At 38.6% G+C, this 24229-nt stretch overlaps 1 long non-coding RNA gene across 2 annotated transcripts in view; it reads right to left on the reverse strand.

Moving 5' to 3' along the window:
* Positions 1–24229, reverse strand: part of LOC115939711 (uncharacterized) — a 172960-nt gene that overhangs the window by 116054 nt on the left and 32677 nt on the right. Inside the window, exon 1 of one of the 2 annotated variants that reach the window (XR_014140838.1) lies at positions 143–477. The exons of the other annotated variant lie outside the window; for it this stretch is intronic. This is a non-coding gene — a long non-coding RNA (uncharacterized LOC115939711). Of the gene's footprint in view, positions 1–142; positions 478–24229 lie in introns of those variants that run through there. 2 annotated transcript variants of the gene reach the window in all.

Consider the following 24229-nt stretch of genomic DNA (forward strand, 5'->3'; position numbering starts at 1 on the left):
AAGTATACACTAGCTAATGACAGTGATATGGTTCCTGTCTAATTCTGACAGAACTGTGTTTTCTGGTTGGCAGCGTACAGCTGCACAGTATCATGCACAAAGTGCCCAGGCAAAGGGGCACAAGGGGAGGCGGAAATCTTACCTGACTGCATAGCCCCGCCATGGTCATGGTGTCCAGCTGTGCCAGCTCGGAGGAAGGACTATTGCTTGTTCACATAGAGTAGATGCCTTTTTGCAATCCATCTCCTGGAGAAGAAATATCTTTCTAAATCATGAGGAGACACTCTAAGAAAGAGAGAGTTCTGACGTACTCTGAAGAAACATTTTAAGGATCTATGAAAGAAAATAATAAGAGAGCCCTACTTCATCAGGTTATTGGGAAAGTCCTCAAACAAGTAAAATGGCATTTCAGCTCACCTTCAAGGGCAAGAAGAAGTTAACCAGGTCAACAGAGAAATAAGGATGCATAAGGCAGAGTCCCGGGTAGAAAGCTCCCAAATTGGGAAAGCGTTTGAGTAATCTGAAGAAAGGCAAGAAGAGGGTAACTAGCCTGTAGTGGGACAAGGGGAATTTAACAAGAGGTGCAGCTGGAGAGATAGGCAGGCGGCAAATCATCTAGGATCTTACAGGACATGTGGTGCCTATTTTTATTGTTAGTCGATTGAGAAGCCACATCTTAATGGAAGGATGAATGTAAGTGCTGATACTGAGCAGATGGATGGAAAAACAAGTTCGGAGCATACAAACAAGTTTTCTCCTGGAGATGTAATTCTAGACACCATCAGCATATAAGTGCTACTTAGTAGTGAGATTGCATAGTGATGAACAGTACCTAAAGAAGGCCCCGAACTATACTAACAGTGTAGAAGAAAAGATGAAAAAACTGGGAGTGAATGCAGGGCTACAAAAGAAAGCCCAAGCCCCTCCAGGGGCTTTCCTGGAAGACAAGAGAGATTTCAAGAGTCATCTGCTTGATTAAAGGAGCTGAGGGATCTAGGTGGATGCAGACTAAAAATGTCCATTTAATTTCCCCTTGGTAACTCTAGGAAGTACACAGGGCAGTAGAGTGAATTGAATGAAGTGGAATGAACCAAACGAAGTGGATGGAAGAAAGAATTCAAGTTTAGGAAATATAGACAGTAGATATAAAGGAAAAACTTTTTTCTCTCCTCACTGAATGCTTCTGTACTCCAAATGTGTGGGTGATTCCCCACACTAAGCAACCCTTCAGGTCTCAAGTAGACACTGTACAACCCAACTCAGTTCTGATACTATCCACCAGAGAGAGCATGAGACCCACAGATTAAGTGCTCAGGCCCACAAGACTGCCTGTGCTTCAGATGTTAATGGCAAGTCCAGCTTGTGACCTATGCTTCTCACCAACTAGCCTTAAGTTGGAAGTTCTTACAACCCCTTCCACCAGTTTGATTACTTGTTAGAACAGCACACAAAACTCAGTGAAACCCTTGACTCACTATTGCTGACTTATGGGAAAGGATATTTCAAAGGATAGAAATGAACAGCTAGATAGAAGAGATGGACAGGGCAAGGTATTGGGGCTAGGGTGCAGGGCATCCACACCCTCTCCAGGTGAACCACACTCCCAGAACCTCCACAGGTTCAGCAAACCCCGAGAGTTCTCTGGCGATCCTAAACTCCTCTACTTTAGGGATTTCTTTAAGATTTATTTATTTTAGGGAGAGAGAGCACATGTGCATGCAGGACCCGGGGCAGAGGAAGAAGAAGAGAATCTCAGGCAGACTTCCTGAGTGCGGAGCCTGACACAGGCTTGAGCTCATGACCCTGAGATCATGACCTTGAGATCATAACCTGAGCCAAAGCCAAGAGTCAGATGCTTCACTGGCAGCCACCCAAGTGCCCCTGTGCTTTAGGGACTTTTACAAAGGCTTCATTACCTAAATTTGATTGGTTTAATTGCTGGCCATTGATGATTGGTTCAACATCCAGCCTCTCTCCTCCTTCTAATCACATGGTTAGTTGCCCTGGAAACCAGCCTCCACTCTTAGGGCTTTCCAAAAATTACATCATTAACATGAACTCTGGGATAGTTGAAAAAGGCTTATTAAAATAATAAAAGTCATTTTTACCATTTAAGAAATTACAGGAGTTTTAGGAGCTGAGTGTCAGGAACAGAGACAAAGACCAAATATCTATTTCTTATATATCATAGTATCACAACAGATCCAAACAATTTTTGGCTTACCTTCAGGGGAATATTTCTTCAGAGAACTGATTTTAGGAATATATCAAATTATATACTTGTTTATTTAAACATTGAAGACACTGGATCCTAGGTTATTAGAGATAAGCCAGTGGAATCAAGAAAGGTTGAGGCTATAATCTAGAGAAGCTATAAGGAATTGGTTTTTGATAGGAGTGGCCCATTTTCTCATTTGTAATAAAACTGAACAACTAATGGCCTATGCATTCGTTCATTCAAAAAATAAAAATAATTTGTTAAAATCTTACTCTGTTTATAGCCCCTGTGCTAGATCTGGACATGTGGACTTTAACAAGGTCAACATGGTCACTGCCCTCAAAGAGCTTTCATTCATTTGCAAGAGACATATGAAGGAAAGCAAATTTGCCACTTCAAAATATGCTTCATTGGCATAAGAATGATTTTAGGTTGATTATTTTTGAGAAACAACAGACACATGGAGATCTTCAAAACTGAGCAGAAGTTACCCTTTTGTACAGGACATTTACATTTATAAAGAAAATCTCCCCCTGTAAGGCTGTCCCCCTCTCTGTACCAGGAAGAGGAAAAGACTAACTCTCTGAAACAATGCAGAAGAATGTAAACCTACTTAACCACCATACCCTTGTTTACTGTGCTTTTCCTGGTAACCTCCCATAACTACCTTCCACCCTGCCTTCCCCACCTACCCCACAAAAAAAAAAAAAAAATCATCTTTCGTCTTTAGCTAGAGATGGTATTTAAGGTGGGGGCTTGGGGCATTTCATGGAGTTACTCAGTTTTCCTGGGTCTCTCTCATGTATACAGGAGATATACATGTTATTAAACTTTGGTTTGCTTTTCTCCTGTTAATTTTTTTTTTTTTTATGGGGGTAGGGGCAGAAGGGGTGGGGAGTGTCTCAGCCAAGAACATAGAACGGTAGAGGTAAAATTATTTTTCCTTCAATACATACACAATAAAGAAACAAAAATAAACAAATAAATGAAATGACTTAAAGGGAAAAAAAAAAACCCAGCAGGTTTTCGAGTTAGAGGAATGAGGGGAGAGTTTAGAGCACTCAGAGAGCCCTGACAAAGTGGCATTTGCATCCAGACCCCAGTGTGGGTGTGACAGGTGAGGTCTCAAGGAGGAAGTCAGAGGAAAGCAAAAAGAAGGGAGATCAGAGGTGTTCTTCCTAAACAGAAGCATTTATGTACTCCAGCAAGAGGTAGATGCTGTTGCAGCTACTCATGGTTTAAAATCATTAAAAAAAAATAGTGTCAGCTTATTTAAGGAAGAAATCTGTTGATAGCACGTCCTGAGGCATTTGACCTTGGATTCCCCCACATGCTATTTTTTTTTCCTGTGCATTTTGAGGTAAATCTCCACATGGCGTACCCCCTTCTGCCCCTGTTTCAATGCTCTGTTTAATTAAAAATCATCTGGATGTTGTGCAAAACTTGTTCTCAAATATATTACAAATATCACTTCAATCTCCAGTAACTGGTGAAATGCTGTAACCTGATGTTTCAGCTGCTACAAAGTTCCTTGGTTCTTCAGGAATGTTTTACATCTCATTAGTATAATGATAGAGTTTACAGTTATCTACAGTATGTAATTACATCCACTAATAGTAACAGTGCATTTTTACATTAATTATAATGAGAATTAATGGAGGGTTATATGGGTTTTCAGCTACACAGAAAAGTTTTGCCACCAATTACTCTTGTATGGCTGAAGATGAATTTATGCACAAATTTATTTTGGTAATTATTTTAGGAAATTATGAGATTTCAAGTTTCAGTAACCATGAATTACAAAAATTAGGAAAAAAAATATAGGGTGGGAAATTAGTGTTTGGAACTCTGAAAGGAAGGGAGTTCATTATAAGAGGAGGCAATGTGGCATGGGGATTCAGGAGGTGAAGACAGACCTGCATTAGAATCCACTATCTGCCACTTACTAGCTCTTATTTAAACTCTCCCATCATTTTCTTCCATGTGTTAAGGCTCATGATAACTATTGCCCTGAGCTGTACCAATGTGAAGAGATAATTTTGTAAATTTTTAGCATGCTGCCTGGGACATCATAAATACTCAATAAATGCTAGTTACATATATGGAAAACAGGGAGGCAGGGTTTATGCAGTAAAAGCTTAGGAAATATATATGTGCTTCCTTAAAGACCTAAGAGAAGGTAAACTCATGGCAAATAGAACTATACTTTTTGATATCCACAAGAGAATATGGACCAGGAGTGAAAGTGAGGCTGAGAAAAGCAGGAGGTGGCTGAGGACTTTCATGGCCCATAAAACCAGAAAGGCATCACAATTTTGAATGGAAGACCAACCACAGTTAGAAAATCAATTCCCTCCTGGCATGCATATTATCCGTAATAAGGTAAAATGAATTTACAAGCATCCCACTGAAACAAAAGGGAGTGACATACTAGAATTCTTCTAGGTGCCCAGGGCTGAAGAGAAATTAATGTGTAATAGAAATTATTCCTAATTTAGGACTTGCAAAATGCAACTTACATTAAGCCTTTCTCCCAGATTATCTCTCAATCTGTCTCTCCCTCCCCTATCTCACTCTTTTTCTGTCTCTCTCCCTCATCTATGTTCTTCAAAGTGACTACTTTTGCCCAAAGGTTTGCAGGAAATTTCTCCCCATGATGGAAAGAGATGGAAGCTTTTTATACATTTTAAAGCATTCAGAATCTTGTCTCATTTTCATTTATTAAATCATCCAATCCTCACGACAACCACTGGGGTAGTTAGGGCAGGGGCTATTATGGCCATGTTTGTGACCGGCAAATATTTGCCTCTGACTCTATTAAGCTACATTCTCCTTTCCTCATCCAATTAATCACAAAGGTATTTCCATTTTTTTTTTCAGACCATAAAAACAGGTGGCAAACTACCTGATCAGTGTGGCCAGGAACAATTCTCTGTGTGAATCTGTCTTTCTCTTACCCACTGCCTCAATTAAGAACACATCAGCATTATGAAGAAAATACCTTAACATTTTCCAAATCTTGACAAGGCACAGAGCATTCAATAATGAGATTTCCATTGCCTTTTTTTTATTTTTACTTTTATTTTTTATTTTTTAAAGATTCTATTTATTCATTTGAGACACAGAGATATAGAGAGAGAGAGCATGAGCAAGCGGGGGGGAGACAGAGGGAGAGGGAGAAGCAGGCTCCCCGCTGAGCCAGGAGCCCGATGTGGGGCTCGATCCCAGGACCCTGGGATCATGACCTGAGCCGAAGGCAGACGCTTAACCATCTGAGCCACCCAGGCGCCCCGACCTTTTTTTTTTTTTCTTAAAGATTTATTTATTTGACAGAGAGAGACACAGCGAGAGAGGGAACACAAGCAGGGGGAGTGGGAGAGGGAGAAGCAGGCTTCCCGCCAAGGAGGGAGCCCAACGTGGGGCTCGATCCCAGGACCCTGAGATCATGACCCGAGCCGAAGGCAGACGCTTAATGACTGAGCCACCCAGGCGCCCCTGCCTTCTGTATTTCCTACTACAGGGTCTTTAAGTGTCTCATGCAGATGGCTGTCAAGCAAGCCTGGGAACAATATTACAAACAAAGCTGCCTGATAGAACCAGAAAAGGAACCCTCTGTCCTCTGCCTGCAGATTTGAAATGACCTCTGCTTGAAGCCTTTGTCTTCATTAGTGGAAAACTCTTCACTTCACATTTGGAGACGTGGGCTCAAGAGATGCAAGCTAATGTTCTCTAAATTGGGTTTAAAATTAGACCTCAGTCCTAATATCCTGCCATATTCAGAGTCTTAAAGGACTCTCATTTCCTCCAAAGAAAGTCTAATTTAATCTCTCATCCAGGTGGTCTCAGAAATGTGTGCCACAGCACAGAGAGAACCTAGACCTCTTCTCCCACCTTCAATACCTTCAGTTTGTAGGTATCCAAATCAGCTTTCCCCCCCATGAATCAGTAAGCAGAGGGGAGATTTTATTTGGGCCTCATATGGCACCATGTCTGTTAGACGCATGACCCAGTAGAAGAGCTGGGCCCATTCCCAGGGAAACGGATTTTGAAATCATTAGACAAGTGGCTGTCTTGCTGAATTCCCAGCTGCAAAGAAACAATAGGCTATATCAATAACAAGAAAGGGTGACTAATCAGCTCTTAAATAGAGGAAGGTCAGTGGGCAATAGAAAAATCAAGATTCACATGGAATCTCCATCAAACAATCTCAAGGTGTAACTGGGGAGTATTTTCCTTTACTATGCCTCCTTCCCTTCTTGTAGTAAAATGTAAATTGGAGGCTTTATAATTATTGAAACAAAATAATGTACAATTTATTTATTTAAAAGATTTATTTATTTGAGAGAGAGAGGGGAAGATAGACAGAGAGAGAGAACATGAGCAGAAGGGGCAGAGGGAGAGGAAGAGAGAATCCCAAGCCGAGTCCACACTGAGCGCAGAGCCTCAATCTCACAACCCTGAGATCACGACCTGAGCCGAAACCGAGAGTCAGGTGCTTAACCGACTGAGCCACCCAGGCACCCCAAAGTAATGTACACCGTACCATAAAATTATCAGTGTAAACAAAGTAACAGAGCAAAGAGATCATGTGATTTCAATAGATGTTCCTTTTATTGATTCATTCACTCATTTCACAAGTGTTTGCTGTCACTTTACTAGGTGGTAGGCACTGTTCTAGACAGTTGGGTAACATCACTGCAGGAAAGAGCCTTAACACCTGCTCTCCCGGTAATTATAGCATTGTGAAGGAGACAGACAATGAACAGTAACTATCAAAACATTCTGTTGGGGAAACGTGTAGTCACTAAATGTTCATCTACTGATCCTTATGTCATGTTTTTTATAAACCTCTCATAATCCACATATCCAGAAAATGCTACCTCTTTATAGCATTTTTAAAGTCAAATCGGTGTGCGCATGTGTGTATGTATGTGCCTACGTGTATATGTGCATGGGTGTGTGTGTGTGTAGGGGGGGATGACAAAAGTACAGCAATTTGCCTGAATTCAGGTATTAACTAATGTATAAATGAGAAAACTGAGGAAAAGGATTCCCAGCCAGTCTGACTCTAAAGTCATGCTGTTACCACTAGGCTACACTACATCTAAGAAATAAATAAAGATGGGATTGTTTTAAATTTAAATTTATTTTTAGTTTATTTTTTCTGTGAATTCTCTGTATCCTGACAGAATTCAATTACTGTTCCCATATTCCTTTCTTTCTTTCTTTTCCCCCTTTTCTTTCTTCCCTCCAACACACTTCCTTCTCTTTTTCCTTTAAAAAAAAAAAATATATATATATATATTTTATATATATGTATGTGCTTCAAGGCTCCTGAGAGTACTTAAGCTAAAAGAATCAGATATGGATTTTTATTTCCGTTTATTGTTTCTTTTCTGATCTCCAACCCCTTCTCTGTTACAGGAAAAGTTAAAAGAACATCCTTTTTTGTTGTTTTTTGCCTTTCTCCCATGATTATCCTTTCCCTCAAAAACAAAAACAAAACAGAAAACAAACAAAAACAAAACAAAACAACCCTCAGGACTTCCTTTATCTCCTGAAGTAAAGTTCTTACCAAGAATTCTTTGACTTTAGCAATTAGGTTCTAAGCTATAGTTATTTTCATATTAAAAAGAAACAAACATTTTCTGCTTTGCAATGAAAACTAAAGTTACACTGATCTTAAAGATCTCCTAACATGAGGTGAATGTTTATGTATCTTTCCCTTTCTCTACAATATTTATTTACTTACTTAAATGAAACGGTAACCTTTCCTTCTCATCTTATCTTCAGGAGTCTACTCCAAGTATCTGTGTTGGCAGAGTGACTTGGTACACACCCAAACTCTGCAGAGAACTTAGTCTTTTGCACGTGTCTATATACTAGCATAAGACAATAGAATCTAGTACTTAAGAGGTGGGAAAAACTATTAGGAAAAAACTGGAGAAACTATTAGGAAAAAACTATCTGTGAAAAAGGTAAGCAACTCCTGAGATCACACACACACACACACACACACACACACACACACACACACACATATCGTTCGGACCTGACACACTGTCCCTTTCCCTCACTCCGTGCACGTGTAGGAGCCAGGTACAGTTTCTGCTTTAAAAAAAAAAAAGAAAAGAAAGAAAGAAAAGTATGTTTTGGGCATGTTTAAGTTGCTTACTGAGCCCACTGATCTTCTTTTACTGGAAACCTATCTTGTAATAAATAATCCTGTCAACACAAAATAAGCCAATTATAAACAAAATGATTTTCATTTGCAAGTAACAGGATTCAAAAAAATTTTTTAGGTGTTTGGCTGTTTCTGTTCTGCAGATATTTACTGAAATTATGTATATGGGAAGTAATAGTTTGAGCATGCAATGTAGGGCCCAGTACCTCCCACTCAGTTCTCTAAAAATACCTCCATAATATCATTGCATTAATACTGCTATTGCCTGTAACTAGAAGGTTCCTATATTCCCTCCCTCTTTCCTTTCTTGCTTACACTATGCAGGTACATTTTCAGCTGTCATATCACTATGTCCATTTTCTTTCATACTATCTGTACACAGTAAAAAAAGTGAAAATCTGCAGGTCAAGTGTTTGCCATATTTTCAGATTTATGAAGAAATTCGCCACAACTGATATGGACCTGAAGTTTTCTCATTAAAATTAATTTTCAAAAACTATCTGTTTTACATAAAGTACATTAAGACTTTGGTCAAATTTATTACTTCAACTTTATCCTCCATGAAATGCAGATCTGAACGGCTATCAGTTTTACATAAAATGTATCAAGTCAATGGTCCAAATTGCTTCTCCAAATTCATCTCTTTCCATCTGCCATGCCCATTCTATTGGTACCTCTGTGGTCCTCATGTATGTTTTTCTTCCACTTTGAATGGCCCAATTACACTTTATTCCATGTACATCTGGTAAATTGCAACTCTTCCTCAGAAAACAATGCTATCTTAAGGGTGTCTCTAAGTCCCAGGACCTATACACCCTGAAGACAGAGAAGTACACACGGTTCCAAGTGAAATACCATGATGGTACATTGCAGAACAGAATGATAAACACCATCACAAAATGAATACAATCAATTGTTCCTATGCCTGTCCACTCATTAGGTCATTAACTTGTAGAGAAATTAGTCATACTTATTTTACCATGACTCAGTTGGGAACCTCACAAATAGTGTACATACAATAACTGCTGGCTTTGTATAACCGATGCTGTCAACCTCAATACAGACCAGAATTCCAATGACAGCAACAAATGGGGAGTGGTGTGAGGAATCTAATTTCCATGCATACCACATCATAATATTTAAATTGTCCAGTATGAAACAACAAAATAAAATATTCAATGAAACAGGAAAATACGGCCTTTATACAAGAAAAAAAAAAATCAGCCAATATAAAATGTCCCCGAGGAAGCCCAAATTGCACTTAATAGACCAAGACTTTAAAGAAGTTATTGTAAATACATTTAAAAAACCGACAAAGGGGCGCCTGGGTGGCTCAGTCGGTTAAGCGGCTGCCTTCGGCTCAGGTCATGGTCCCAGGGTCCTGGGATTGAGCCCCGCATCGGGCTCCCTGCTCAGCGGGGAGCCTGCTTCTCCCTCTCCCTCTGCCTGCTTCTCTGCCTACTTGTTCTGTCAAATAAATAAATAAAATCTTTAAAAAAAAATTTTTTTTTTAAAAAACTGACAAAAAAAAAAAACCTGAAGGAAATTAAGTCTAAGAATTAATGGAAAGTAGGGGAACAACGTTTCACCAAATAAGGAATATCAGTAAAACTATTTAATAAAACAGAAACAAAAATGGAAATTCTGGAGTTGAAAAGTGTAATAACTGAAATGAAAATTCTACTAGAGTGACTCAAAAGATTTGAACTGACAGAATAAAAAATGGTGCATTCAAAGATACATCGGTAGAGACTAAAAAATATGAAAAATAGAAAAATAAAAACTGTGGACACAGTGGGAAATAAGTATACTAAAACATGGTCAACATCATATGTCATCAGGAAAATGCAAATTAAAACAACAATGACATACCACCCCACACCTATCAGAAGGACCAAAATCTGTAACACTGACAACAAATTCTGACAAGGATGTGGAGCAGTGGGTGCTCTCATATATTGTGATGGGAATGCAAAATGGTACAGCCCCTTTGGAAGATAGTTTCATGGTTTCTTACAAAATTAAACATACTCTTAACCACATAATCCAGCAATAAAGCTTCTTGGTATTCACCCAAAGGAGCTGAAAACACACACACACAAAAACCTGCACATGGATATTTATAGCAGCTTTATTCATAATTTCCAAAATTAGAAGCAACCAAGATGCCCTTCAGTATGTGAATGAATAAATAAACTGTGAAGAATCCAGACAATGGAATATTATTCACTGCTCAAATAAATGAGCTATCAAGCCATGAAAAGACATGGAGAAACCTGAAATGCATATTACTCTGTGAAAGCAGCCAATATGAAAAGGCTATCTATTATATGATTCCAACTATAGGACATTCTGAAAAAGATAAAACTACAGACGCAGTAAAAAGACCAGTGGTTTCCACAGAGTATGTGTTGGACAGGGAGAGATAAATATACAGAACACAGAGGATTTCCACGGCAATGAAAACACGTGTGTGTGATATTGAAATGATGATACATGTCATTGTACATTTGTGCAAACTCATAGATTATAACACTAAGAGTGAACCATAATGTAAACTATGGACTTTGGGTAATTATGATTTGTCAATATAGGTTCATCAATTGTAACAAATATACCATTCTGGTGAGTACTGCTGATGATTAAAGAGGCTCTGCATGTGTGGAGGCAAGGGGCACAAGGGAAATCTCTGTACCTTCCTCTTAATTGTATTGGAAACCTACAACTGCTGTAAAAAATAAAGTCCTTTAAAAAAAAATTAACAGGGTATCAAACTTTTATTTTTTTAAAAGATTTTGTTTATTTATTTGACAGAGAGAGAGACAGTGAGAGAGGGAACACAAGCAGGGGGAGTGGGAGAGGGAGAAGCAGGCTTCCTACCGAGCAGGGAGCCTGATGTGGGGCTCCATCCCAGGACCCAGGGATCATAACCTGAGCCAAAGGTAGATGCTTAATGACTGAGCCACCCAGGCACCCCGGGTATCAAACTTTTAGAACAACATCAAATACACCGACATACATATAATGGGAATCCCAGAAGGTGAGGAAAAAATAGAAGAAATATTTGAAGAAATAATGCCTGAAAACTTCCTTGAATTGGACGAAAAACATTCAAGAATTCCACAGGCTCAAGTAGGATAACTGTCTACACAAAGATATAGGTCATTGTCAATCTGTCAAAAGCCAGAGAATTTTAAAAACAGAAAGGGAAAAAAATGGACTCACTGCATGAAGAGCGTTGGTAGATGAACAGCTAATTTCTCATCAGAATCCATGAAGGACAGAATACAGTGAGATGAACTCTTCAACATATGGAAAGAAAAAGACTAAATAAGAATTCTCTATCTAGCAAAACTATCCTTCGAAAACAAGGAAGAAATTAAGAAATTTTGGATAAATAAAAACAGAGAATCTGTCACTAGCAGACCCGCTCTATCAGAATTAGTAAAAGCAGTCCCTCAGGTATTTAAAAAAAAAAAAAAAATCAAAGAACACACTGTAGTGATACAAATTCACAACCAAAAAATAAAGAGAAATGGAAAGGTAATTACATAGGTAAGTATGAAAATACAAATGTATTTTCATGTAAGTATGAAAATACAAAATAAGATTTTTTCTTATTCCATCTGATTTAAAGCACAACTACATAAACACTAATTGTGATATTATGTTTAAAGGTCTTATATAAAAACGTAATTTGTCAGATAATAAGAAAAAGAAAGGGAAAGGCACAGAGTTATATTGAAGAAATTACATATAGTATATTATATACTATTGAAATTAGTGTGATATTAATCCAAACTAAACAGTTTTAAGACACGATTTTAATTCCCAGGTCAACTACTAAGAAATTTTTTTAAATAATAAAAAAAAAAAAATCAACAAGGAATTAAGATGTTATACTCCAAAGTATCAAACAAAAATAAAGGTACTGTTGTAGGAAAACAACAATATATAAGTAAGACATAATAAATAGTGGAATGGCAGACATAAATGGTAAATACCAGTAATAACACTAAAAAAAAGAAAAAAGAAAAAAGAAAAAAAAATGGACTCCATGCTCTAAACAAAGGTAGAGATAGCCCTATCAGAGAGAGAAGTACGTGATACAAATACACTGTCTGTAAGAGACATATTTTAGATTCAAATACACAAATGGATTGATAGTAACGGAATGAAAAAAGATATAAGACATAGACAGAAATTTAAAAAAAGCTGAAATACAATCAATAGTCTAGAAGTAAACCCTATTATTTGTGACTAATTGATTTTTAACAAGGAGCCAAGAAAGTCAATGGGGTGGGGGAGGGAAGATTTGTCTTTTCATCAAATGATGCTGGGACAAATGCATACCACATGGGAAAGAATGCAGTCGCACTCCTACCTAAAATGGTTTATAAAAATTTACTCAAAATGGTTAACAGACTCAAATGTAAGAGCTAAAACTATAAAACTCTTAAAAGAAAACCTAAGTATACATCTTTAAGTATCTGGATTAGGCAGGGTTTTCATATATACGATACTAAAGCACAAGGAGCAAAAGAGATTGTGGCTAAATTGGACTTCATCAAAGTTAAAAACTTTTGTATTTCAAAGGCCATCATCAAGAAAGTGACAAGATGGGGCACCTCAGTGGCTCAGTTGGTTAAGCATCTGACTCTTGATTTTGGCTCAGGTCATGATCTCAGGGTGGTGGGATTGAGCCCCACTGGCTCCATGCTCATTGGGGAGTCTGCTCAAGAATTCTCTCTCTCTCTTCCCTCTGCCCCTACCCCTGCTCTCTCTCTCTAAAAGAAGTAAGTAAACCTTAAAAAAAAAAGTGACAAGACAACCCACAGGATGGGAGAAAATATCTGCAAGTCATATGTCTGGTAAGGGACTTGTACCTGGGACATTTTTTTTTAAAAAATTATGCAACTAAAAACCTAAAATGTTAAAAAAAAAAAAAAAAGAGTTACCATATAACTCAGCAATTCCACTCCTAGGTAAATACCCAAGAGAATCTTAAGCATACATGTACAAAAAAAATTTGTACTCAAATGTTCATGGAAGCATTATTCATAACACCCAAAAGGTGGAACTAACTCCAAAATTCACCCAATGATGGATGAATGAATAAATGTGGTATATCCATACGACAGAATATTATTCAGCCATAAAAAGAAATGACATTCTGATATATGCTACAACATGAATGAACTTTCAAAATATTATGGTTAGGTGAAAGGAAACAGACACATAAGATCACATAGTGTGCCATTTCATTTATGCAAAATACCCGGCAAAAGCAAAATCTACAGAGACAGAAAAAAGATGAGCTTTTGCAAGGGACTTGGAAAAGAGGGAAATGAAAAATGACTGCTAAATGTGTATGAGTTTTCTTCATAGGGTCATGAAAATATTCTACTCAGATAGTTGTTATGTACATATTTGTAAGTTTCACAAAAACCACTAACTTGTACACCTCAGAAGTATGAGTTTTATGATATGTGAATTATGTCTCCATAAATGACATGTAAAAAATAACATAGCTTGAGTTCTATATTTATTTGTGCAATTATTTGATTAATCTGTCTTCGCCATTATACTGAATCTGAAAAGAGCAGGAAGAGTATTTTTCCACCCACTGCACATTACCATATTGAATTCACTTTATCTAATGTGATTTCTAGCACTTAGCAGACATGGAAGAAATGCTAAAATAGTGAAATTTTAAACTGCATATCAAATGAATATAATCTCTGGCAACACTAACACATGCTAGACCAAGTGTATCTCTGATAAGATGAATGGGCCACCTTCAGGGGATAAATGATAACTGTTGAATATAATTTTTGAGTAAACTCACTCTCATTTCCTGATACCTGAAATGAATAGAGCTCCCTTGATTAGCAGTCAGGGCCCCAGATGATATGCATGGTCTATGTTAAAAGTGCAAAATGATGAAATAGATATATTTTCTAAACACATTATTCCTCTGTGGATATATTCCATTTTGCTTGATAAACTGCCTGAATAACCCTTCCTATGATTACTCAAGTGACAAAAGTCAAGTCACAGTTACAGTTACTAACTACTCAGCAAGGGAACTTGGAAAAATGAATGTTTCTGGTTTGCCCTGTAAGAGGTTTTACTCTCGAATAGTGGCAATTATCTTTTGTACTGTTGCGATCTATATATTATTTAACCAAGAAGTATAAAACCACTGGTTGGCACAGACATGCTTTGCTTTCACAACATTCCTGGTAATTGATAATTGAAGCAGACCTGTGAATTGCTCTCCAGTGATAGGGAGGTCTTAAGCTGGATATCATTGTAGTTTAGAGCAGGATTTGACTGTAACTTCGGAGTTTCTGTATCTTAAAATTCTAGCCTATTTTTAGAACAATTTTCCTCTTCTTCTTTTGCCAAGATTAAAAATGTATACATTTCAAAGTATCATGCAGGACTCCAAAAGTCAACAGTTTTTCCTTAATTACTAAAAATATGAAACCAATATTTTAAGGTACTTACCACATATCAGGTGCCTTACATACTTTAAAAGCTGTATTCCCAAATTACAGATGAACAGATTAATACCTCAGATTCTCGAGATCATTTATCAGTGGAGGGGAGCTTAATCCCACAGTGGTAGAAACTGGATTTAATCCTACTTGACTTTGTTTCTTTCCATTACACCACTGGTTCTCAATTAGGGATGATTTTACCCCCAGGAGACAGTTGGCAATATCTGGAGATATTTTCGATAGATATTACGTGGGTGAGAACTACTGGCGTTTAGTGGTAGAGGGTAGAACTACAGCTAAACACCCTCCAATGCACAGGACAACATCCCATGACAAATCATTACCTGGCCCAAATATTAAGTTGAGAAAACTTGCACTACACCAGTAGTTCCCAACTTTGAATGCATATTAGAATCATCTAGGAAACATAAAAAACAATGATGTCCTTTCTGAGGTTTTGATTTAATTGCTCTGACATGCCATCATGATATTAGGATTTTTAAAAACACCTCCACTGGGGACGCCTGGGTGGCTCAGTCGGTTAAGCGGCTGCCTTCGGCCCAGGTCATGATCCCAGGGTCCTGGGATCGAGTCCCATATCAGGCTCCTTGCTCAGTAGGGAACCTGCTTCTCCCTCTCTCTCCCTCTGCTTGTGCTCTGTCAAATAAATAAAATCTTTAAAAAAAAAAAAAAAAACACCTCCACTGAATTTCATGTACAGTCAAATTTGAGAAGCGCAGAGATATACGGTGTCCTGTGCACACACACTGGGGTTAAAATACTACTTACCAGTGGAAAATTCTACAAGGACTATCTGTAGCAGTTGGGAGAGGAGAGACAACAGGCTGAGAAGCTCATGCTGCTGCAGAACCAGCGTGAGATCTGAGTCCGCCTAGAAGGTACCAAGAAGCTAGAGCAAAATGACCAAAAGCGCTGCCTGAAGGTGATGGAGTGTGGCTTCCACCTGGAGAAGAGCGTGAACCAGAGCCTCCTGGATTGGCAACAGCTGGCTGCTGACAAAATGACACTCACCTGTGTAACTTCCCAGAGCCTCACTATTTGCACTAGCTGGTCCAATTTTTCAAAGAGTTGGGTGACCATCTCACCAACATGCACAAGATGGGGGACCTGGAAGGCAGCCTGGCAGAGTGTCTTCTCAACAAGCTCACTCTGGGTGATGGCAGTAAGAACTGAGCTTGGAACCCCATGCCCATGGGGTGAATTCCCCTGGTCACCATGCAGTGCATGCAGATCTAGATCTAGACCTATCTATCTCTGTAATATACATAACCTTTTATATATCTATATCTATCTCTTTATCAATTTAGAGAGAAAGGAATTTGTTACAAAGAATTGGCTCAGGATGCCTGGGTGGCTCAGTCAATGAAGCCTCTGCCTTCAACTCAGGTCATGATCCCAGGGTCCTGGGATTGAGCCCCACATCGAGCTCCTTGCTCAGCGGAGAGCCTGTTTCTCCCTCTCCCTCTGCTGCTCCCCCTGCTTGTGTGTGCTCTCTCTGACAAATAAATAAAATCTTGGAAAAAAAAAAGAATTGGCTCATGTGACTATGGATCCTGAGACCCCTCTGCAAGCTAGAGGCCCAAGAAAGTGGTGGTGTATTTCCGGTCCAAATCCCAAGGCCTGACAACCAAGTCAGTCCTGGTCAGAGGGTAGGAGGAAAACCCAATCCTCCAGTTCAAGCTGTCAAACATAGAGCAAATTCACTCTTTCTCTGCCTTTTTGTTGTATTTAGGCCCTCAGTGGATTGGATTGTATTTAGGCACTTTGAGGAGAGCGATCTGCTTAACTTTCTATAATTGAAAGGCTAATCTTTTCCAGAAAAACAAGCACAGACACACCTAGAAATGATTTTTACCCAGCGTCTGGACATCCTCTGGCCCAGTGAAGTTGAGTTTACATAAAATTAACTATCAGTTTCCAAACTAAAGTCACACACGTGTTGTATCTTAGTAATTCTCTGTGGACCCTCCAAATACGCCCTCATTATTCTTCCTGCTGTGCCCTGGAGGGAAGAGTTCTGCAGACTGCTCCCAAAAGGTTCCCTCAGCCTGTGTTTCTCTCCTTTCCTAGCTATAGTTTTGCAGTGGCTGCTACCTGAAATGCATTACCACCCATTTTTTGTAAACTGCGACTCTTCATTAAATTTTCTTTGGACACCCCTTTTGAATGGGCCACCTTTTTTCCTGCTGAGTAGCTAACCAGAACAAAGTTTAATGAGTAAAGCAATTTTTTGTTGTTGTTTAAATATTGGATTGGCTTTTTTAGAATTAAAAATAATGGGTAGTTTATCACTCAGGTTTCCAGGAAAAAGATGATCTCAAAATAGGGTATTTTCAAGAAAGTTTATTTGCAATGGACTGTGCAAAAATAAGCTACAGAAATATACATTCTGACCTTAATCAACTGCCTACTCTGCTCTCCTGTTGGGAATGCCATGGCTTATTACAATTATATGCATAGGGACAGAGAAACTCATCAGCACACACAGATAATCTTTCTGGCTTTAAGATAATTGAGAAGGAGGGTGGGAAGCAGACCTGGAAGGAAAAGGCAAAGCTGTTTGGCATAGTGGTCATTTTGCTACTGGCTCCTTCCTCATTTATGCATATTACTTAGCTTATAAATTATTTCACATGAAATGTTTCACTAGGTCATTAAATCTTTAGATCTTAAATGTACCTTAAAGTATCTTTAGTATCTTAAGTGTATCTTTAGTATCATAAATGTAGCGCTTACAAATCTTGTGGAAAATATATAAACTCATAGTTTATGTTTTGAAGGACAAAGCCCATAAAATTGACCAATTACAATCTAATGAGTCTTCTAAAAATAATTTTTATATATATTTTTCTTCCTTTCTTCATTTATATATTCATCCATTTACTCCTACATTAATTTAACAAAAAGCCACTAGGACATTTATTGAGTAGCTACTATATGTTAGAACCTGAGAACTCAGTAAATACATAGTCTCTGCCATTTGCAGTTTAATGGGGAATAATTATATTTGAAAACAAATGAAGAATGTCTTACTGAGATATTTTTGAAATCCGTTAATAAGTTACCCTGTCAAACTCTATGTAAACATCCCTTTGTTCAAAATTTTAATTTTGCTGATTATGAATGATTGCATGGTGTTTAGTTTATAAAGCAGAGTGTAGAACTCAAAATTCCTAAATCCAAGGCCAGTGTTTTTCCAAATTGAATTACTGCACTAGAATGAATTTTACCATTAAGAATTTACCAACCACCATTTTGCACCAAAAAGAGAGAGAGAGAATTTATCATCCTCACCTGTAAATGTTAGTTGGTTCCTGCCCTTTTTCCTCCTCGTTTTAAAATGATATCCCCACCTTGACTTTTATCAAATATATAAAATACTTGTTTCTCACAAGACCTAGAATATCATTTTTATGAGAAAAAAATCATGAATAGGACATCCTTTACTTTCTGACTATACTTAGCCAACCACAGAATACTGATAGTTCAATATGAGTACCTTTGATTTTCAATAATCATATAAATGAAACTTAAAATTGTGAATCCTTTCAACTACCCAAGTTAATTCTTTAATAATTGTTCTGAACTCTGTATTGTGTTCAGAACAATTCAATCTAATTTAAATAAATAGGAAGTACCTATAAACTGTGCAGAGACAGATTTCTTTTTTCAAAGAATAAAATCATTTAATGAGCCTCCAGGAGTGGAAAGCTCCATTATGTACTTTCTAAATAGGTAATTCTTCCATTATTGATGCTGCCTTCATTTTAATTAATAATCTTGAGATAGGAACAGGGACTTCAGAGTCTCTGTCTTGGTTTTGCATTTAGAAGTTGATTTGGGCATTGCTGTTTAAATGAAAGAGTGTTTTCCCATATAATATATCAGAATTTTAAATCAGACAATAGGCTAAGCTCACCAAGAAATAAATACCTACATTAATAAATATTCCAAAAATATGAAAGCTCAACCACTGGAAGGAACCCACCAGGACCAAGAGTGAGCAAGCATTCATACACAAGCTGAGGATGACAAATAGAAGTTGCATATGATGTCTCCCCTACTATGTTCATAGATAACATTATTCAACTCCTTAACATGACCCACTACATCAGGTATGAATTGCTCTCTGAACACCTTTTCCACACCAACTCCTGCTACTCTTCACTTGCATTCTCCAGCCATACAATCCTTTTCTTTGTTCCTGGAACAGGCAAAGCTTGTTCATTACTCAAGGCCTTTGTATCCGTTGCTCCCTCTGTCTGGAATGTTCTTCCTCATAAGGCTGGCCACCCATCATTCAGGTCATAATTCATAAACCGTATCCTCAAAGCTTTCCTTATTATTACCCATTTTATTGTTTTCTGTTGATTTTATCTGATACATTATCTGAAATTATTTCATGTATCAGTTCACTTACTTATCTATCCCTGTCTCTGCCACTGGGACGTAAGTATCAGGAGAACTGCATTTTTGAGTGGTTCATTATTATTGTTGTGGTACCAAGAATAGTGCCTGGCTCAAAGCATGTGCTCAATAAACTTTTTATGAAAAACTGGAGTATATCACAAGAGGCAGTCTAATACAGTGATCAACCATGTAAGACCTGGGGCTAGAGTCCCTAAATTCAAAATCTGGTTCTGCTACTTCCAACTACGTAGCCTTGGATGCTTCAGTTTCCTCATCCCTAAAATGGTAATAATAGTATCTAAATTTTAAATTTTTATGAGAATTAAACATTTATATTTGTGAAGTGTTTAGGATCATGATAGGCATATAGCAAGTGTGAGATAGGTATTGTTAAATGCCTGTATGTGGGAGGTGTGTGAATGTGTGTGTGCATGTGTGCATGCTTGTGTGTGTCCCATAATTCCTGCAGTTAGTTTTAGAATCTTTCTCAACATAGCTGTGCAGGCTTTCACTTAACTATTCAATGTCACCACCTAAAATGAAACCTCTTTGCTATCCCTGGTCTGAAGATCTATTCACTTGCATGTACAAATGCATGTGCATGCATGTCTGCATATGTGTGTTTCATCCATTTTAAAAATTTCATCAATTTTCATCATTAACTATATAAGAAAACTAAACACTTCCCTTAGGGGCCATTATCCAGAATCTAGCCACAGGTAAGAACCTGGATACTTTTATAGCTTCAGATAGAAAAGTTTGGTCTCTTAACATCTTTTGCAATCCCCACTTACCCATCCTTCCAATAACACTGCCTGATTTCAGGTATTTCCTATTTAGGATAACCAGACCTCTTGTCTTGACTTTCCACATCCATCACCTGATCCCATCTCCTGGTGGTGATGTCTGCTTGAGTTCCCTCTGCCCTTTGATCCGCCTACTCAGGGCTGTTACCAGTAAGAGCAACAGCTTCTTGCCCTAGCGCATTTAAAGGTCTTCCCTTTCAAGCTACTTAGGTCTTGCTAAACTGCATGCTTAGCTGTCAGAGTTAGTTGGTTTCCTGTAATTCCTTTGCTTGAACTCCCAACTGGGGGGCTTAGATAAGTAGAAAATACAAAAGAACAATTTGTAAACACATGTTTGTATAGCTCTGAACACAATGTGGAGGAACAAAGGGGAGCCAGAACTCCCTGATCTAATCTTTGGAATTGTAAAGAAGTCATGACTATTTTAACTTATTTAATTTTGTGGAAATAACATTTGAGCTTAATGTGAATGCGGTTTTGGTTTCCATGTGTTAATTGTTTTAACATTTTCCTCATTTAATAATGCACAGATCAGCACGTTCTGCATGGAGCACTGGGTGTTATACGCAAACAATGAATCATGGAACACTACATCAAAAACTAATGATGTAATGTATGGTGATTAACATAATTAAAAAAATATATGGCAGATAGAAAAAAGAATAATGCACAGAGTGATAGAAACAAAATTATTTTGTATTTGTTTAAGATCTTTTGCATCAAACATGCAATGTGAAACCATTTAAGTTGTAGAAAGGGGCTCAAAAAAACTAGTCAGTGAAAAAGTATAGTGAAAGAAGCCTTGAGTAAGGACCCAGGATATATATTTTGCTGCATTTAATTATTCCCATAAAATGCTATGTGTGTGGCACCTTGTGCCAGGTATTTTGCTCGCTGTTGAGGAGATAGAGATTTTTAAAACACAATCACTACATAATAGGAGCTCAATTTCCTGGGGAGCCCATAAAAGGCATACAAATAACATGAGATATGAAATGAAAGATGATACAGAGACACTTAAAATACTCTGAGACTGGAATAAACTGGTTTTAAATTTAAACATTCCCAGTGAGATAGCTTGTTGTCAAATGAAATCCCATCCCATTATCTGAGTTGGTGTTCTGAGAGTATGATGGGAAAATAAAGGAACCCAAATAGAAAAGAGAAACTTTGAAATCCCAGAGAGGGAGTGAGTTTGCTGTATGGGGTTCTGTGTTTTCCTAGCCAATATAATTCTCCTTTGTGGGTCTCAGAAACTTCATTTAGAAATAATGGATTTGGGCAAGAAGTAGCTAAGAGGTTTTTAAGATCTGAGACCTGTCTCCCAACCCATCCTATTATTTTTCAATATATCAGATTTATTAACTTTCTCTTTTATCTAAGGCATACAAATACTTTTCTAGGCCTTAATGCTTACAGAGATATGTGTGTGAATAGAGAAAGTGCTATTACAAAGGGCAGAAAATCAAATAAATTGAGAGAAACAATGCAAGAATACCTAATTCTTAGAGTTTTACCTGAGTTGTTTTCTTCTAGGAAAGCATTATGAATCAACTGCATGGTGAGAGTATATAATTTACTTTTTGGAGCTATTTTGTGAGTATGGTGAAATAAATTAGGATAAGGTTGTAGAAGAGGAAAGAAAAAAAATGATGAACAATAAAAGATATAGTGTTGTCCTGAGAACTAATTAACTTTTCTACTGAAAAGACCATACAGCTGAGCACCTTAGCTATGGTGCTTCTCCCGTATGGGTAACTGGTTCAAACCCATAACATGCTGCTAGTAATCAAAGCCAAATCTCACAGAACACTCTTCTTATGTTTGTAGAAACTAAATTGATGGGCAGAGTTCAATCTCTTAAGCCAGTGCCTGTTACCAACCCATAAAATGATCTTGCATTACAAAAAAAATCAAGAGGGAAAGTTCAATTCAATCTTAAAGTTGAACTTCTCTTCCTAAGTATTAGTAAGTCAACTAACATTGATTGTCTATACTATGCAGGTACTTAGTAGTTGATGACTAGAGCACATACAAAATGAGCATGTTGTTCCTTTTACAGGGTTTACAGTCTAATGGAGAAGATAACTGGTAAATACATTTAGGGGGACCCTACTTGCTCATCATGATAGGGACTGGTACTTGGGCACAGTGGGTTGGATATTTTACCACCCACATCCATTTTCTTTCTTTTTCTTTTCTTTTTTTGTTAAGATTTTATTTATTTATTTGAGAGAGAGAGAGAGGGAGAGGGAGAGCGTGCATGCAACAGATAGAGCACAGCAGGGGGAGGGGCAAAGGGAGAGAGAGAAGCAGACTCCCCTCCGAGCAGGGAGCCCAACGCAGGGCTTGATCGCAGGACTCTGAGATCATAGACCTGAGCTGAAGGCAGGCACCACCCAGGCACCCCTCACCCACATCCATTTTCACCCTTTTTTGCCTTGCTGTAAACCCTGGGGGGCTGAAAACAGTCAGACTGCATTATCCAGACTTGTTTGGATATCAGTTGAGTTGGGCCAATGAGTGGCACCAACCAGAGACTGGAGAGCCAGTGGAAAGAGAAGGCAGGATATTTTTTCTCATCTGTTTTCTTATGTGGCTGTGGTTCTGGCAACGGCTTAATTCCTTTACCTGTTACCACAACTTCTATTAAGCAACTTCTCTTTCAAGGTTCCAGATCATGCCTGGCTCTAGTAACAACACCACTTGATCCTTTGCCTTTTTAGGTCTAGGGGTGGAATTGTCATCCATTGGCCAGAAGTTAGATGTTTAACTACCCAATGTTAATTTCCTGAAATTTGCTCATATGTCTGCAAATGTCCCTTCATTAAACTCTCATGAATTAAATCATATTAGTATTCATCATTTGTTGGAACTTGATGATATGGTTAGCAAGACTAAAAACATGGTTAAACTGGGAATCAAGGGGGGAAAAGGTGGTGGAGGAGTAGGGGACCCTATTCCAACTGGTCCCCGGAATTGAGCTGGATGTCTACCCGACCACTCTGAGCACCCACTAAATCACCCTGCGATGTAAGAAGACAGATCTGGATCTCTACAAACAGAATATCGCAGGCGGTTGGTTTCAAGGTACAAAGCAGGGAGCCATGATTCCACGGGCATATCTGAGGATAAACTGCAGTGGGAGGGAGCCTGGCCATGGGGATCCTACACTGCCGGTGAGCGACAGCCTCAGGCGCTGGGGACGAGGCATAGACTCGCAGACCGGTAGTGGCAGGGAAAGGACTTTAGGGCAGCTTCCCAGACAGAAACTGGAGCGGCCGGGTCAGGCATGCAAACTGGGAGTGGCTGGAGGTTTTAGAAGCACAAAAGCAGAGACGTGGCCCGACCTGGAGGCGAGGACTGGGAGCGCTGCAGAGGGGTGCACAACCCAGGACACTACAGCTTATAGCAGCACAGACAGAAATGGAGAGAGTATGGCCCAGAGAACTCAATGAAGAACAGACTGTCATCTCTCTGCTCTGAGGCAGAGAGTGGGAAACAGTCTCTTCTGCTCTGACTCTCGGAAGAGACACGGAAAGCCGCCAGGGAAAGCCGCCAGAGAACAAAAGCCCCCAAAACTGGTTCCGACTGAGCCCATCCCCCACCACAGGGGGGTAGGGCAACTTTGCCCAAACAGGGTTGCCTGAGTAACAGCATGGCAGGCCCCTCCCCCAGAAGACAGGCTGGGAAAACAAGACGCCAGCAACCCTAAGGTCCCTAGAAAACAGGTGCATCTTGCTTGGGTTCTGGTCAATAATTTGGACTCTATACATTCCCTCAACCACCCATCAACAGAATGACTAGGAGGAGGAACCCCCTAAATAGGAAAGACTCAGAGACTATGACTTATGCCACAAATTTACAAATGGATACAGATATAACCAAGATGTTGGAGATGGATTTCAGGGTAGCAATTGTGAAGACAATAGCCAGACTGGAGAAATCGATTAATGGCAACATAGAGTCTCTAAGGGCAGAAATGAAAGCTGAATTGGCAGAACTTAAAAATGCTATCAATGAGATCCAATCCAATCTAGATAATCTAACAGCTAGGGTAAGTGAGGCAGAAGACTGAATTAGT

Source organism: Leptonychotes weddellii, chromosome 16 (assembly GCF_054177405.1).
Source record: "Leptonychotes weddellii isolate Sample4059 chromosome 16, ASM5417740v2, whole genome shotgun sequence".
NCBI lineage: Eukaryota > Metazoa > Chordata > Mammalia > Carnivora > Phocidae > Leptonychotes > Leptonychotes weddellii.